General features: G+C 36.4%; 1 protein-coding gene across 1 annotated transcript in view; it reads right to left on the reverse strand.

The window, feature by feature from the left end:
- The window catches only part of LOC111510698 (cystinosin), a 69,320-nt gene extending 64,652 nt beyond the window's left edge, over positions 1 to 4,668 (reverse strand). Inside the window, exon 1 of the mRNA XM_074180248.1 lies at positions 4,494 to 4,668. The gene's annotated coding sequence lies outside the window, so the exon portion shown is untranslated. The remainder of the gene's footprint in view (positions 1 to 4,493) is intronic.
- Between the last annotated feature and the right edge of the window lie 13,611 nt (positions 4,669 to 18,279).

Here is an 18,279-nt window from a genome sequence, read left to right on the forward strand (position 1 = left end):
TGCATTTGATAAATTACCTTTTTGGAAAAATAATCAAATTTGTCATTAACTTGAATTTAAAAAAATTTGCATATTAAAAGAAATATGTATCATCTGGTGACGTTTAAAGAGTCTATCAATTTTCTTCATCCAACCTATTTAAATCAAAACATTATAATTTGTAATTATGATTCGTCTTTTGATGTAAATAAATTTGATATTATTATTATCATTGACACTGATAATATCAAATTGATCGTCGGTATGATGATGAAGATGGATAAAGTATTCGAAACATTACCACATAAGTATACAAATAGAATAGATTTCCGCGGTTAGAAATTTGAACATCTGATTTCGAGTTGAACCGCGTTCAAAATTTAGCGTTGTTCGACGTTTCAGCTTCGACTTTGACATTTTCAGGAAGTAGAAAAGTGTGGCTGCACTGAGAGATACACTTTATATATTCTTGTTGGTTTGGAAATGAAGATTCATATTTCTTATTGAATTTTATAGTTGATTAAGAAACAATTTTATAGATTTAATGGGAATACTTACTTCGAATAAGACATTGCGATAATTTTAATCTGAAAAAAGTCTACAGGGATTCGTTGAGTGATTCTTCACTAGATAAATCAGTTTCATTAGGATTGATAACAACTGGAATATTTTTTTGTAATAATGAGTCTATGCGATCATCCAGATCCCACATCTCTGCTTCCATTGTGATTGTTTTGTGGATAGATTTTTTCCAAGCTTTTTGGTCGACTGTTTCCAGAGCACTGTATAGGTATTTCTTTATTTCACACAGCTTGAAGGTCTTATTATTCCTTGCGATGAATCCTTTAACTTGGGTCCAAACCAACTCTATTGGATTCAATTCACAGTGATAAGGCGGCAACCGAAGAACCGACATTCCTTTAGTCTTCGCCATCTCGTCGGTGACACACCTGACGAATTTTGACTTATGGCGTTTAGCCAAGTTGAGAAGCTCCGCTTTTAACATGGTCGATTAAAAAGGAATAGCTTTCATTTGTAACCACTCAGTAATATCAACTTTCTTCCAACACGACTTCGGCAGCTTCTCGACTCGTCTACTGTGGTAACTTGCGTGATCCATTACTATTACGGATCCCTGTGGATCCGTAATAGTAATGGATCCGGAACCATTCTTCGAGTACTGTGGCATCCATTTCTTGATGATAATCCCCATTTTCCTTCGATTCAAACACCATCAATCCATCTTTCACGAATCCTTGTGAGTGATGATAAGATGATGACCTTTTCCAACTGGAATTTTCAAATCAGTGAAACAACCTTCCATAAAGGCTTGTCTTCCACTTTTGTTGTTCTGATCTCGCCAAACCTTCGAGACGGTATGACCCTCATTGACCCATGTTTCATCCAAGTAAAAAACAGATTCACCTAGTGCTCCGGATTTCTTTATTTCTCTTAAATAGTTTCTTCTCCATTCTACAATCTCTGATTTTTCTTTTAACATGCTCTTTCTATCTTGCTTTCCAAAAGTGAAATTCAGCTCATGTGATAATCGAATTCTTCTTATATCAGGAAGAAACTGTCTTCACGAATAACTGACAGAACTTTATTTAATGTAGGTATTTCGTTTTTTATGTAAAAAGAGTGTACTGTTCTCCTAATAGAATTCATCACTTCTTCATCGATAACCAAACACTTTTTACCAGTGGATACTTTCGGCTCGCATAAGTTGTTGTTTTCCTTCAGTTCCTTGAGAATTCTAAAAACTGTCGACCCGTCATACTCGCGCATTTTTGCACTACTTCATCCTTACTTTTTATTTCGGGGGAATACTGTATTCTTAAAGAATTATATACATTCATAACAATTGTTTTTTCATTTATATTTAATGGTGACAATTTCGGACGCTTCACGATTCCCGAACAGTCAATTGATATTTTCTTATTTTAGGTAAAAACCAGAATTGTGTGTGGCTTTTTTGATAATTCATTACTTTGAAAAATCTCGGCCTTATTGTACAGAAGATACACTCATATTGACGCACAAAATACCTTACCATTCCGCTAGGTCTCAAACATCGGTAAGTGGATTAAAACAGTTTTACAGCTTAGTGGAATAGATACTGATATTTTTTCCGGTCACAGAGTCCGGCATGTCACTAGGTAAAGCACCAGATCGTGAGTAACTACTGAGACTATGAAGGAGACTGCTGGATGGACTTCACACATCTGAATTATTTCAGAAATTTTATAATAGGCCAGTCGAACCCGAAAATTAAATAATCCCTAATTCTATTTTGGCATTGGGTGGTAGTTTTGCTATATTCTAAACCGTAATAGATACGAAGACGATTAAATGGAAAAAAGTTAACTGTCATCGGGAACAATAAAAATGGTCGAAGAAAATTTACGGGGACTCTCGCTTTTCCCGAGTTATACGGGAAAAACCAAAAATGCTGTTTTTCGTTTTTTTCGAATTGAATTGTTATTTCGGAGAATATAAAAAATGGAAACAGCAAATGTTATTGTATTAGAAGTGCACTATGACGATGTAATAATAAATATTCGATAAAACGTTGCGTCAACATGGCCACTATCAACTTTTTTTCAAATACGGACCTGCCTTTTTCATTACAGATATTGATAAAGCATAAATTCAGAATCCAAGGGTATATCACATTTGATATTTTTTATGGCGTTTTATTTGAAATAACCACCACCAGTGACAACAATCAATCAGAAAAGCAATTTATTTTATCATGAACTTTTGGGAAAAATGAAACCATTACGAAAAATGAAAGTTACATGGCAATCTACATTAAATGTTCTAATTGATGACCTCTTTGTTGAATGCACATAAGTTGTGGCAATTTTCTAGCATAATAGGTGTAATAATAATACATGCACCTCAATACATGCATATCCAATTTTTTGTTTGAGATGGTCGATATCTGTACTTGGTGTTGAAAAAACTTTATCCTTTATGTATCCCCAGACATAAAAATATAAAGGAGTAAGATCTGGGAATCGAGCTGGCCAGTTAATTGATCCATTGTTTCCAATTCACTGTCTTGGGAATATTGCATCTAAATGATCCCTTACTATTGCTGCATTATGCGGAGGAGCGCAGTCCTGTTGAAAATATTATATTTCATAGTGGATATTCAGTGGCAATTCATCTAAGTAGCCATCGAATTTATTGAATATCAAATGCAAATACATTTCACTATTCAAATGATCATCATAAAAGAAAATAAAAAAAATATTCCGAACCTTTCTTGGAAATTGGTTTCCCTATGTAAATGTTCATTTGTATAATTCCACCTATAAGGGATATTTTTGTTAAACTAACCATTGTTGGTGAATTTGGATTTGTCTGTTCAAATTACTTTTTTATAAATATTTCCAACTTCCCTAATTTCTACGTCTTAACCACTTCGCAATAGTACTCTCCTTCCGTAATCCCTTTAATTGAGGTGATGAACTTTGCGTATCCTGTAGCATTTATATTTGTTCTTTTTCAAAATAGTTCTGGTGGATTTTACAGAAATCCCCATTTCGTAGACCACACATATTCTTGTTTCTTTCTGTCAAATGCACAATAGTCCCACAAATTTCTTTCTAATCTTCTAAACATTTGGATGTTCGGAATACGACAATTTCGGGTATAACTCAACATATATATTCCTTGCCAAGAGAGGATTTCTATTTGATTTTGCATAACTAAATAGCATATATCAGTCCTTTCATCATTTGAATACATCTTTGATATGTTCATAAACGTCTGACAGTTCTCAACAGTTATAATTAATTAGGAAAAATAAGCATTGAAAGAAATATTATGGCAATACAAAAATTTCCAAAACTGAAAAGTACGAATTTTCATTGTGTTAGGGTACCTACCTGTCAAATTTATTTGGTGGTCTAACGACAGGACCGTATTTAAAGATGTTGTCACTGATGATGATGCTTCTACGTTAAGCAAGCCATGGATTCATTTTCTTTACAAAATGTTAAACAGTTCGTGAAATATTGGAAAAAATCGATTTTCATTTTGTTTCTGGTGAATGAAAATGCAAAATTGTTGTACTTTAAACATCTACATTGAACAATAGACAAGGGATGGAAAATTAACGATGGATTAATCAACTTACCAAAAAGACAATCAGTTCATATTTTCCGAGCTTTTGCAGTAAAAAATGGAATGAATCAGAAAGTAACAAGGAGTAAGTCAGGAGTTTTTTGTTTCAAATGATACCGAGAGAGGACACAAAAATGCGAAACTACAAATATTTCTGGAAGACAAGCTAGAAAAATTTCGATTAAACATCCTACTGGTAAGTCAGTTAGTCCTACAATTTTAATTGTGATTCAAAGAGAACCAAGACGAACAATTTGAGGCAAGTGTTTAAAAATGTTTATGTCCTTATCTTAATTACTATAACCCATTTCTCTGAGTGTGAATTAGTTATTCAAATAGAAGGTTTGTCTCGTAATGCATTCGAAAGACTCACTCACCTGACTGAGTTAACAGTTATCACAATCCTGAATTAGATACACTTATCCGTTTCGAAATGAATGAAATTTCTGGGGATTACCAAATAACAAATTCAAGCTATGTTGTGATAGACTAAATGAGATTGAAACTCGGACATTCGACCTCTGCTCATTGACAGTTACTATCAAACTGAACGGTCGCGCTTCGTCGTACGCAGAACGTGGGAAATTTGATACACCACTCTGTTTAGATTAAAATTCAGTAACGTCATTTGTAAACCAGTATTGATGAATATAAATATGCATGGGTTTGGTTTTCAATCGGCCGTCACGTCGGACGTATTTCCCAATGCTCATCTTCGGTTACTTTGAAAACCAGAGACCAATATCTATCCTGTTGGGTCTAGAGTCCGACGAAAAAAGTTGCTATAATCGGTTGCGGCTTGCCGGGATTTTTCCGGTGCGCCCTAAGTAAGCATGCCCTGAGCTACGCCTTATACCCACTCTGTTTAAAAAATACGTTGAATTTTAGTTTTTCTCAAGAAATATTCATTTATTCATCAATTTCTTTTGTGTCCCCTTCAACTATGTGATAAAATTGACTTTCATTTATTTATAGTTATTTTTTTTACATAATCTAAGCCAAACAAATAATTATATGTATATACCTATATGTATCATATTTTTAGATTATTGATTACTACAAACATTATACTCTGTAACGTGTCCTACCCTTAGACGTTTTCCTTGTCACTGTACGTATAACAATGTACTTTTTAACAAGGAAATAATAAAAAATTATTAATTATTATTATTAATTATTCAAAGTCCCCCTTAGCTAAACACATCGCCAAAATTCCTGGACCCCCTTATGTTTGTCTATCTGAGACACTATTATTATAAGTAAATTAATGTATGTAGCCGTTACTACATTATAGGAAATCATGATAAAGAAAAGATAAATGAAACTTTCTATGTTTTTACCACTTTTATTCGTTACTAACGTTACTGCAGTTTCGTACTATACGGAAATTTTCAAACTTATACAATGAACTAACAATGGTCCCCCCGGGTTGTGTGCCCAGGTCGCAAGCTCCCTCCTTACGGAAATGCTTCCGCAGGTTTGGACCTGGCGACCCTTTCCTTTCACCCCCGTTTCTTAAGGAAACGGTCCTCAATCCAGCTGCTGGCACTTCAGCAAGATTGATATCTAACCTCTTTTGGTTGGAAACCAGCCTTTAGGTGCTTTTATTTCCCTATCTAATTCTCGATTTAAATTTTATTTGGCTCTTATTTGTCGCGGTATTCCTAATTGAATTTTTGCTATGATATATACTAACAATGGTTCATTACATCAGCCTTTATATACCACCCCTGTAGGTACTTGGCTTGATTGAGTACCTGAATTTTGCACTCTGCAAGGAAGGGTTACAAACTCAATTATACAGAATCCTTGGAAATTCACAAGCATAAACATTACGGGTGCAACCTGTTAAATGATCAAATCGATTTAGTTTACTCACCGGTTTTTAAATTGGCACATTCGCATTGTAAACTGTAAATACAGGTACTCAATCAAGCCAAGTACCTCTATTAGTACCTAGAGGGGTGATATATAACGGCTAATGTAATTAAACATTGTTAGTTTATTGTATAAGTTTGAAAATGTCCGTATAGGACGAAACTGCACTAACGTTAGTTAAAAATAAAAGTGATGAAAAACATAGAAAGTTTCATTTCTCTTTTTTTTATTATCATAAGTCATGAAGTGTATTACAAAGTACATTAAATTTGATAATGTAACCAACGCTGGCGGGCTGAATTTAATTTCAATTGAACAAGAAAGAAAATAAAAACGAAAAATTGTGCATAATAAAATGATTACCAGAATCTGACATGTAGAAGAAAACCATTTTAGAGCTAAATCAAAAATGCATTAATATTCGGTGTGTCCTCCCTTGTTCTCTAGTAAGGTGTTAACTCTCTTGTGAATGGAAACAATAAAGGCGTTAATGGTATTCATTGGGATGTTGTTCCATTCTTCTTGGGCCGCGAGTGTAAGTTCCGGGAGGGATTGATTTCTAGTGAATTTGCTGGCCACGGTAATCTATGAATATTCTCAATCTCTAGTGCATTTTGTACTCTTCATGTGTGATGGGGCCTAGCATTGTCATCTATGAAAATGAAATTGACTCCAATTTCATTTCGGAAAGGATAAATAATGGGTTCAATAAAAGTTTCGAACATATCTATCCTCTGTCATAGTATCAGGGAAGGAAATGAGCTGCGTACGACGACCATGCATTATGCCTCACCAAAACATTACTCATTCTCTTTGGTATGGATAGTCTTTCTTTCGCCCTGGCCCTCTCCAAACGTTGTGTCGCCGACTATCACTAACTGAACCAATTCTGGTTTCGTCCAAAAAAAGGACATTTCACCACTGAGCTAAAAGTTTCTGTGTTCCCGTGCCCACTATAGACGAGCGACTATGTATCTGGGAAGTAGCCTGGGTACGCTTAATGGCCTCCTGTATTGCAAATTGGCTCTAGCAAGCCTTCGCCTTGTGGCACTGAAATGAATTGAGTAAACGTTCTTCTTAAATGAGTTCGAACTGCTAGTCCAGTCATTATAGTAAGTTCACCCCGGAATTCGAGATACCCAGCTGTAAGTCTGTAAATACTTGTATATTGACACCCTAAAAGTTGTCTCAAAACCTACATATGGTAGGATGTAAGCAACTATTAAATTTCAAGGTCAAAGGTCACAAAAATCGGTTTTTTGCGCTTTTTTTTGGAAATATCTCATTTCCTATGGATTTTTTGCTATTTGTAATTATTATCAATATTGTAGAATACAAAATTCTCTACAAATTTTGTTTGAAAAAATTTTTCATACGGTGAACCGTTTTCGGACCACTCTTTTTTCTGCAACTGCAAGAGTGGTTGTGGTTCGCGATGCGGATGCAGGAAAGCGGGCTTGCAATGCTCTTTAGCTTGAATGAAATTGAATGAAAATAACAATTATATAGTGCAAAAAAACCCTGAAAAAAAATCGATTGTCACTATCTACAATCGTCTTCGGGTGATGACTGGACTATTTATCCAAGAGATGGTTACAGGTCATTCGAGTGCTTTCACCTTTCCCCTCTTCCCTCTCTCTGCTTTATTGGTGTTAGCGGGAGATGACCGTTTGGCGGGAGTTGACCGTTTTCCACTTGATTATGAGTTTTTAATATGTTGCGTATCTCTACCTTAGCTTAGTTGAATGCGTTGTTGGACAACATATATGCAACTTCTCTAAACTTCCTCTTAAATAAGTGTTCCTACCTGTCAATGACCTTAGGGACCACTTGATGTTATGATGATCTTAGACTAATTGGTGAAGAGGACCGACACTAACACGGGACGACCACTCACACGAGACAGTACCTGAATCACGAATCCAGCCATCATCAATCTACCAAAAAAGAAATCATCAAGACTCTATTAGACCGTGCATTCGGTCTCTTTGATACGAAGGAATGTCCCAAGATGGAAATAAACATCGTCAAAAAAGATCTTCAACGGAATGGTTACTCCAAAGTGAAACAGAATTTGGCTAGAAAACAGCGGGAGCCTCACAAGAAAGAGAAGTCGTCACAACCAGAGGATTGTCGTGAAGGATAAGAAGAATTGGGTCCAAGTACAACATCAGAACCTGCTTCCGGCAACAACATTTATAGCAGCCTCATGAAAACTAGACCACCAAGCGTGGATTGGATTCCAAAAATTGCATTATCCGGATACCCTGTAGTGCGGCAAATCCTATATCAGTGAAACTAAGAGGCCATTGAAAGTCCTCATTGTCGAGCACAAGAGAAGCACACAGCAAGGAGAAACCAGCAAATTGAAAATAGTAGATCATGTTTGACTCATCAACATAACATCAAGTGTTGCCAAGCTAAGATTATACATCTGTTTAAATTCTAGTCATCACTCGGAGGAATAGTTCAGTCATGTCCCGAAGGTGATTGTGGATATCAACAATCGAAACGTTGTGAAGTTACTTGGCTTGAAATTCTTCGATTTTAATTTCATTTTAAATTGTTCCAATTTTCAATTTTTAACTTAATTTTTATTTTAATATAATTCCATTTCAGAGTTTTTGCTTAACATATTGTTTTTTTTTCAACTCAATTTCATTAGTTCTTTCAGGTGTGTCTAATCATATTAAATATATCATATTAAACAATGGAAGTCCGAACTAATGAAATTCGCTATATTTTTTATTCAACTTATCAGTACATACGTATTATAAGAGATGACCGCATGCCTCTTGAATGTCTGTCTGGCTACTTAATTTCTCACGGCATTTCGCATACGAATATGGTCATGACAGTAATTGACCTCACGAATGTTTTCGAATGCAGAGTCATCGAAGGAAGAACTCCACAGATATTTTTTTACTGCGCAAACGTAGTAACTTACAACAATACTTCTACAAATATTTGATTCATCAACTTCTTTACCCTCTGAAATGTTGTGTTCTGATAGATGTTTTGAAGTAAACCAGCCACACTTTTCCTAAGCTCCGTTTTCCCCACAACTTCATCAGTTTTTGATGTGCTGGAGCGTCCAGGGCAAGCGTCGTCATTCACATTTTCTCAGTCTCATATAAAAAGCTTGTACCACTTGTAAACATTTTTTAAAATTCAGAGTACAATCATCGTATGCCACTGTCAACATTTCAAGTGTTTTTGAGCCCTCAATTCCATTTTTACACAATATTTGATGAATATTCTTTGACCTATTTTTTTCGATAGCAGAAAATAGCCGAACACTTCGAATTTTTATGTCTTTCACCAACAAACTAAACATGCTGAATAGCTGAAACTGTGAATATACAGTACATTTCTTCAATGTCCCCCTCTCTTTTCATTTTTTGAACGGGTCAACTGAAAAAAACTGAAACTTGGGATAATTTTGAATTGAAATTGACAAATTGAACTTTCAATATGGCAACTGGGCGCCATATGGGGAAAAATTTAATGAAAAGGGGGGTTGTGACACATCTTTTTGAAGCTCCTTTCAAATGCTTCACAATCCTAGAATATAATGTCAATACCTACTACTAAATGGCGGATTATTTAATAATTTCTTGAAGACAAACACATTAATATCGATATTCCTACAAATATTTCTTTTTGTCTGCCATATGGCAATTCCAAGGTTTATTGAGTTATATTTTGTTTATAAAAACGACCAAAAATGTCAGTACGATAATGAACATCATTGTTCAGTTAGAATATTCTTATGTAGCTTTCGGTTTTTATTTACGGTGCGAGGCGTAACTTTCAAGAGACCAAAAAGATTTTCAATGAACGTTTTCCGAATCCTCTTATCTATAGAAAATATTTGAGGGAACTTGTATCCACAACTACCGGCAGTGTATAAAACAAAAAGTCCCCAATTGCGCCACCACTTACCCGAGCAACTGGTGCAAAACCGGACTGGCAGCCCAGGCGCATCCGGGAAGGAGCACACAACCCTGACAATCATCATTACTATTATTATTATTTTTTCACCGTAGTGTTCGCTGGTCAGGCCCTATCCCCCGAAGCCCCGATACATTCGGGAGGGCGCGCCAGCATTATCAACCAATGACCACTCCCCACGGTGTGGGGAGGGTCAATGGTTAGTTATTATCATTGGGGAGTGGTCATTGGTTGGTTATTATTATTATTATTAAATAAGAAAACTATAAAAAAATCAATTTTCGAAATTTGGGTTGAAATTCGGTATGTAGGGTTATAATCGATACCCAAGCATCTTTTCCAAATAACTCATTTCAGTATGTCCAACGAAACAAAATATCATGAATTTGTCCTTTTTGCGGAATCGCAATAGGCTGGGTTTAAGGCTGTCACTCGGGCTAAGTATTGCGAAAAGTGCGACCCGTAAAGGTCTACGCCAGTACCAAAAATAAAATCTCTGCTTCCAAAAATGACTAAAATACAGGGATATATCTTCATCTTAAGTGTGTCACACTTATAAAACATGTGGAAATCTTCCAAATTAAAAAAAGCGTGTTCCAAAACAAAATCTTTACGAAGACGTGTAGATCATACAGAAAAGTAACTTCCTGGTACCAACTGGAAGAAGAAGTCCTCTCAAAGCAACTGCTGTATTTATTATCAACTAAAAAATAAAAAATAACAGCTGACAAACTCAAAAACCTTGATATGAGATCAATCGGATAGTCTCGCGCAGAAAGTGTTGCCTACTATCAAGGTTATGTTTATGGCTGGTCGCCAAAACAGTTGTTTCTTGGAAGATGATGGATGCAACGTACAGGAAGAAAACTGCTTATATTTTTCAGATGTGAAGAAAATAATGTTCACAAACTAATGAAGTGTTTGTAATTCACAATTCATAATGTTGCAGTTCTATTGTTTCAACACAAGAGAAAGATTAAAAATGTTCATCCATTGAAATGAAATTTCATTCAGAATGAGTTTCTTATTTTCCTACATTTCTTTGCGCTTTTCCTTCTGTTTGTCATATAGTGTTTTCTAAAGCACTATTTTTCCACTGAAGGAAGACGAAATGAATTTTGAAAGTTTTAGTACTTGTTTTGGTTCATATTCACAAACAAATACTCTTTTTTTCGAAATCTTTGCAAAACGTTGATTGACTCAAACTCAGTTCTTCTATGAACTGATGCCTCCAAATAGTGAAGTGAAATAAATTTTATCGACTTCCATACATACTTGAATATTGTTGTGGCAAGTAATCTATAATCGAGACGAATTCATAAATATTGGAAAATACAAACACCCAGTTTCAGTTAGAAAATATCATCAAACTATAGAAGAAGACAGAAATATCGATAACAAAAATTTAGATAACTATTGCCAATTTTAAATTATGAAAGTGTGTTCTGAAAAATAGAAGATAATTCCTAACTATTTTTCAAAAACTAAATTGGCTGTGAATTCAAAAGTTACCTAAGTTTTTATGAGTCTACTTTGTAATTTCTCAGTAAATATAATTTTCATCGGAAATAAGCGAAGGCCGTTTTTGCTTTGTGAGAAAGCTATCGAAGTGCTTGAGGAACTGGTAGTTGATTGGCTAAAGATCTGAGGAGTATGGTGGATGAGGCAGAACTTCGACGCTCAATTCGTTAAATTTTCGGACGGTGATTTGTGAAACGAGCCGACGGGTGTTGTCGTGGAGCAGGATCAGTCCTCTTCGGTACATTTCGTCGATTTCTTCACAATGGGACACTTTGTGATAGTTGCAAACAGTTATAGTCTTTTTTAGGTGAATTTTGGGCTTTGGGAAGTGCCTGGGTAGCCCATCGGTATCCATCCACTGTTCTGAACGTCTCCTGTTATCGTAGAGGATCCAGCCTTCATCACACATTACGATCCGACCCAAAACCTCAGCAAAACTGTGATAATCCCCTTCACCAAGAGGAGAAAATTGGACGATCTTACGCCCCTTTCCTGCAATGGTGAGGTCGTTCCATTTGGAACGGAGGTGAAATATTTTGGCATTGTCTTTGATGAAAAACTCAGCTGGAACGCGCACTCAGAATCAGTTTTACACAGAGCCAGCCTGTCTCTATGGATATGTCGAAGGATTTGTGGTAAAACTTGGGGTTTAGGTCCCAAACAAATCCATTGGATTTATGTGATGATTGTCAGACAAATGATCACTTATGGAGCAATTGCCTGGTGCTGAAGGCTTTACAGAAAACGACTCAGGCGAAGCTCTCTGACTTTCAGAGACAGGCTTGTCTGGCCATCAGTGGTGCCATCAACAGCGTACCATCAGCGGCCACGAATATTCTTCTAAATCTATCTACTCTCCACATTTTTCTCGAGAGAGAGAGGCTAGATGGACTGCATATAGACTTGTGCACATTGCCAATTGCAATCAATTGGCGAAGGACTGGATCCTTCGAGAGAAGGAAATATAAAAACCAGATAGTTGTTACTTCACAGATGGATCAAAAACACCCAGGACAGAGATATCAAGCTGTCTAGGAACCTATGCGACTGTATTTCAAGAGGAATTTTACGCTATTGAATTGTGTGCGGAGAGATTGGGAGAATCCAACCTTATACACAAGCCAATAAAAATAAATTCTTGGACAGTCAAGCGGCGTTGGAAGCTCTTGGCTCCTACTGAGAAAATTGCCAAAAATGACTCTCCTCGATAGGAAGACTTTATACAGATTGTCTCTGGTCTGGATTCCTGGCCATACTGGCCTGGAAGGCCAGTCTGCTGACTCCCTTGCATAAAGGAGGATGCTGCAAGCAGCTTCATCGGACCATAACCTGTCATTGGCATCGCTTTAGGCTTTGCCAAACTTAGATAGCAAGGAGATTAATGGAGTTCTTGCAGAATCTTCAAGGATTGGAAGCTTTGGAAGCTTGATACCAAACAGTTGTTGAACTCTAGTACGGATGAACTACGATGTCTAACAGACCTGCGTACAGGTCACTGTCGTTTGAATCATCATAGGCAGAGACTCGGACTGTCCTAAGACAGTGTGTGTCGCCTCTGTTTGAAACATATTGAAACAGCAGAGCACATACTTCGTATCTCCCCGCTGGGGACCGAATCAGGTTTATAGAGTTCGGCAGAGCAGTACTCTTACCATCTGACCTGAAAGACCACTCACCATACAAACTAATCGGCTGTTGCAAATATTACCTGATTAGGTTAAAAAATTCACAACTTACCCCAAAAATTGTCACTGATTTCTTCCTTCCACCCAAAACGTTGGCAATTAGGGAAAATAGGAAGGTGAAGTAGGAAAATGAAGGAAATATGAATTCTAATCCGAAGATCTTCCGATAATTGTTCCCCAGCAAACAAAAAAAAAATTCAAAATGTATCACGAACCGATTGATCAACCAATAATAATACACCATAATACACCATTAGTTCCGTCTCTCATAAACGTAAAGAACATACTACATTTCCTACCAATATGGTTCGTTTTCCTTATTTCGAAAAAAAAAAATGCGCCGTTGCCGAACTATATAATTTGTACCAGTATTTACAAACTTCGAACGATACGGAACATCGGCTTCGTTAAGAAGCTGGGTTTATTTGGGTGAGTGTGAATAGGTGTGAGCCACAATAAACCCTTGCGGGTTGCGGTGAAGGATCGAATAGACCCACTCTCTTTGGACCCAACCCAACCTAGGCTAACACAGAAAACAATATTTTTCATTGAATTCAATTTCAATTTTCAATATAGTTGCATTCGAGGGCGACACGACGATTATAGCGGTCATACAATTTTTCGATATTATGTTTATAGTATGATTGGTCGATAGCCTCAAAATAGGTTTCAGTTTCGATGATTCAGTGCTGAATTTTTTTATAGTGAGAATACTTGCAAGGTCTGAGAACAGAAAAAAGTCGCTGTGGCTAGATCTGGAAAATATGGTGGATGCGGAAGTGATTCGAGGCCCAATTCAACCAATTTTGTCATCGTTATCATTGATTTGTGACATGGTGGATTCTTTTGTTGAAACAGCACTTTATTTTTCTTCAAGATGGAGCATTTTACGTGATTTCGTCCTTCAAACGCTATGTAATAGTAAATGTTGATGATTCTTTCATAGTTTTCAAGATATTCGATGAATATTATATCATGAGCATCCCATAATACTGGTACCATATTCTTGCCAGCTAATTGTTTCGTCTTTGCATCCTTTTGTCTTGTTTAGTCTGAATGTGTCTTTCTCATACATTGAGAATATTTCTCTTTATACTCTGCGAATATTGTTTGGAAGTTGAGCCGTCGGGCACTGAAACATTGATTTTTTTGTTCAAACCTGAAGATACACAACATACCAATCAACATTCTTTGATTCAATTATGATTTATTGTGAAATCCTCTAAGAATGAGAAAATTTTTATTTCTTAGAGAGAAAAATTTTCACCATTCATTGTGCACTGCATGTTTCGGAAGGTATTCAACTGACATTGCTAAAATTATGTTCAATTTCCATGAGAAAGGGAAGAGAGGTAGTTCTCTTGAAATGTTATCCAGAAAAAGGAAGTGCAAAAACGTCCTTTTCGTGGTTTGGGAGATATTCCACAAATCTGTAGCCAATCAGAATACCCGATCATACCCCTTTAGATTTCTTCTATATGAGTATCAAAGTACATTATCATCGACTGTTCCAAAATTCGACAAATTAATGAACTGTGTTTCATTAGTTCGGACTTCCATTGTCTGATATGATATGAATTGATTTGAAATCCCTGAAAGAATCTGTAAAATATTAGAAAAATTTGTTGAAAAAGAATTGAAAATACAATGAAATAAAATACAAGCAACAAACCAATAAATAAAAATATTGAACTATTAACACGAGATGAAAATAAAAAAAAATTAACAAGAAATGAAAATTTAAAATTAAAAGATTCCAAGCCAAGTAACTTCACGACGTTTCGATTGTTAGTATCCACAATCGTCTTCGGGTGATAACTGGACAGAGACAAGAAAAATTACTGATTGCAGCGTATTAAGTTTACCAGGATACAAGATGCTTTATAACGAAGAAAATTTGAACCAAAGTGACGGTAGGGGAGACCGAGGAGGGTTGTGACAGAGGAGAGTTGTGACACGCGCGATTTCGCTGTATCTGTGACCGTTAGCGAGCTGTCAACGTCGCACATTTATTGTTTTCTAGACTGCTTATTGGATTTAGTACGCGCCAACGGCCCACGAGGAGCGGCTGAGTTACTGTGACGCTGTCATCTAAAAAACGACCAAAAGTAAGTTTTTGATCATAACTTTCTTATTCTGTCTTTTGCTATGTATTACGGGAGCATTAGTGTAATATTTTTTCTAATTTGCATCGGGCCTTCAAGATTCAAAGCCATTCATAATTTTATTGAGATCTCTTACTGTTTGGAGGTTATACATTATTATTCTGGCACACTCACGATTTTGCGCACCTAGGAGAGTTGTGACAGGCTGTCACAACTCTCCTATTTTATTTACTAACAAGTGATATGGCTATTTTGTATGCATTCGATTGCTGCATTGCTTTTTTATTGTTTCAGAATGCCTAATACATATGTTCGTAAAACAGAGAGAGGAATGGCTAGTATCGAAATTTACGATCTGGCTTTGAAGAGGTGACGGTTAGAGGCCAAAGCCTTCGAAGTGCAGCATCTTCATATAATCTAAATTATATGTCTTTACAAAGATACATTAAAAAGAAAAAGGCACATCAACAACAATTATCAGACGAGGCTCCATCTGTAGGCTATATCAGCCCAACAGTTTTTACGAAGGACGAAGAAAAGATATTGAGCGATTATTTGTTGACTTGTGCCGCGTCTAATTATGGACTGACTACAAAAGAGACAAGGAGTTTAGCCTATTTATTAGCAAAAAAACACAATAAAAAAGTTCCTGAATCATGGGAAAAAAACGAAATGGCTGGAGAAGTGTGGTTAAAGCTATTCATGAAGAGACATTCAAATTTATCTCTTAGGCTACCTCAAGCTACAAGCATCGCTCGCGCCACGAGCTTTAATAGGACAAATGTCGCTGCCTTTTTTGAAAACTATACAGGAGTCTTGGCCAAGCATACTCTCAGCGGTAAAGATGTATGGAACGTCGACGAGACCGGGATTACTACAGTCCAAAAACCTGATAGAGTAATCGCACGACGTGGAGAAAAACAAGTCAGTGCGATGACTTCTGCGGAAAGAGGAACCTTAGTAACGCTGGCTTTTGCTGGGAACGCCTTGGGTAATTATATACCACCTATGTTTATATTCCCTCGGAAGCGATTTCAAGAACATTTTATTCGGGATGGCCCAACAGGTTCAGTAGGAACAGCAAATGGATCCGGGTGGATGCAGGAAGACGACTTTCACTTTTTTCTTGAACATTTTACAAACCACGTGAGGCCAACAAAAGAGCAAAAAGCTTTGTTACTTCTGGATAACCATTCATCCCACATGGCTTTGAAAAATATAGAGTTTTGCAGGGAAAACGGCATAATTTTGCTCACGTTCCCTCCACACTGCACACACAAGCTGCAACCAATGGATCGTGCAATTTTTGGTCCTCTTAAAAAGGCCATTAACACAGCTTGTGATAATTGGATGCGGTCAAATGCTGGCAAAGTTATGTCTATCTATGATATCCCTTCCATAACAAAAACTGCCTTTGATGTGGCGATCACTGCAAAAAATATCAGCGCTGGTTTTGCTGCAACAGGAACATGGCCTGTTAATACAGATATTTTTGGAGAAGCAGATTTTTTGCCAAGCCAAGTTACAGATCGCATTTTGACCAATCCTGTGCCAGAACAAGCTTCCATTACTGCAGAAGAAGAATTGATAGAAAATCCGGAAGAAGGAACCCCCACCCAAAATTTGTCAGTTGATATAGTTGAGAACGACGTTGTTGTTGGGGAAGGTCTAGAAAAAAGAGATCACAACGAGCACGTTGGATGTGAAGAACGTAATGTGACTCCTCTTGTTATGACCGGCGACAACTCTAAAGAGCCTGCAAATATTGAACCTGTTGCATCTACATCTACAGTTCGTAATCCACTTGCCACCCAATCTAATGTATTCTCGCCAGAAACAATAAGGCCGTTGCCTAAAGCTCCGCCAAGAAAAGCCACGCAACAGAATAGACGTAAGATCAAGTCTGCCGTGCTAACAGATACACCAGTTAAAGATGAAATTGCTGCCATAGAGGAAAATATGAAAGTGAAGAACGTGAAGAAGCGCATTTTTACTGATAAAAATGCTAAGAAACCAAAGGGGAAAAAACCAAAAAATAAATCAAAGACAAAGAATATTCGTGACGAAGAGGAGGACGATAATGAGGGCAGTGATGGCACAGAAAATGAATGTTTTTGCTTATGTTGCCTCGAGCCCTTTGCCAATAGCAGGCCTAACGAAAAATGGGTGCAATGCATTAATTGCAAAGGATGGTCACATGAAGATTGTACTGGGGGAGAACTGCAATACGAGTGTCATAATTGTTTTTCGGATTAAACTAATATTAAGTATTTTTATTCTCTCTGTGCCATTTAGAAAGATGATTTATTTTGTTAAGTTTTAATAATTATGTTACTTAATTAGCCAAAGATTATGATTAAAACTGTTTCGTAATTACTTGTTCATTTTTAATCTACAAAAAGTGCCGATAAATTCCAAACACTGAAGTGTCACAACTCACCTCGAGCACTGTCACAACTTACCTTGGTATTAGGAGAGTTGTGACACGGGTTGTCGCTTTGGTTTTAATCCATTATCTCGGGAAACTTATTAGTTTTGTGTATTTTTATTTTTGATTCTAATAGAGAATAGAACAAGCTTTGACTGATGTAAAGTTCACAGATATAGGTCAATTTTTAACCAAAATATATGAGTGAAAGCAAAAAGTGTCACAACCCTCCTCGGTCTCCCCTACAGTTGTTTACTTGAAAACTGATTTATATAAAAATCACGAGTTGATAAATTTCAACGGCTCCATTATATTAAAATTGGAGGTTGAATGAATTCACCAACACGCCTAAATTCTTGTTTTGACCATATTTTTATAAAATCTCAAATGTAGAATCTTGAAAATGTAATTCCTATAATAAATCATACAAATATTACTGATCACTCAACTATAATTCTTCAAATAATAACAGGGAAAAAGACGGATAATCAATTGAAGAAAAAAACAAAGCAATATTTCAATGAAAAAAAATTCATTGAAAGCATAAAGAACCGAAGCTTGGAAGAAATTTATTCAGATAATAGCGTGGGTT

The sequence above is a fragment of the Leptinotarsa decemlineata genome, unplaced genomic scaffold (assembly GCF_025532065.1).
Source record: "Leptinotarsa decemlineata unplaced genomic scaffold, Ldec_3_MD MMD2_tig00026294_RagTag_RagTag, whole genome shotgun sequence".
NCBI classification, from domain to species: domain Eukaryota; kingdom Metazoa; phylum Arthropoda; class Insecta; order Coleoptera; family Chrysomelidae; genus Leptinotarsa; species Leptinotarsa decemlineata.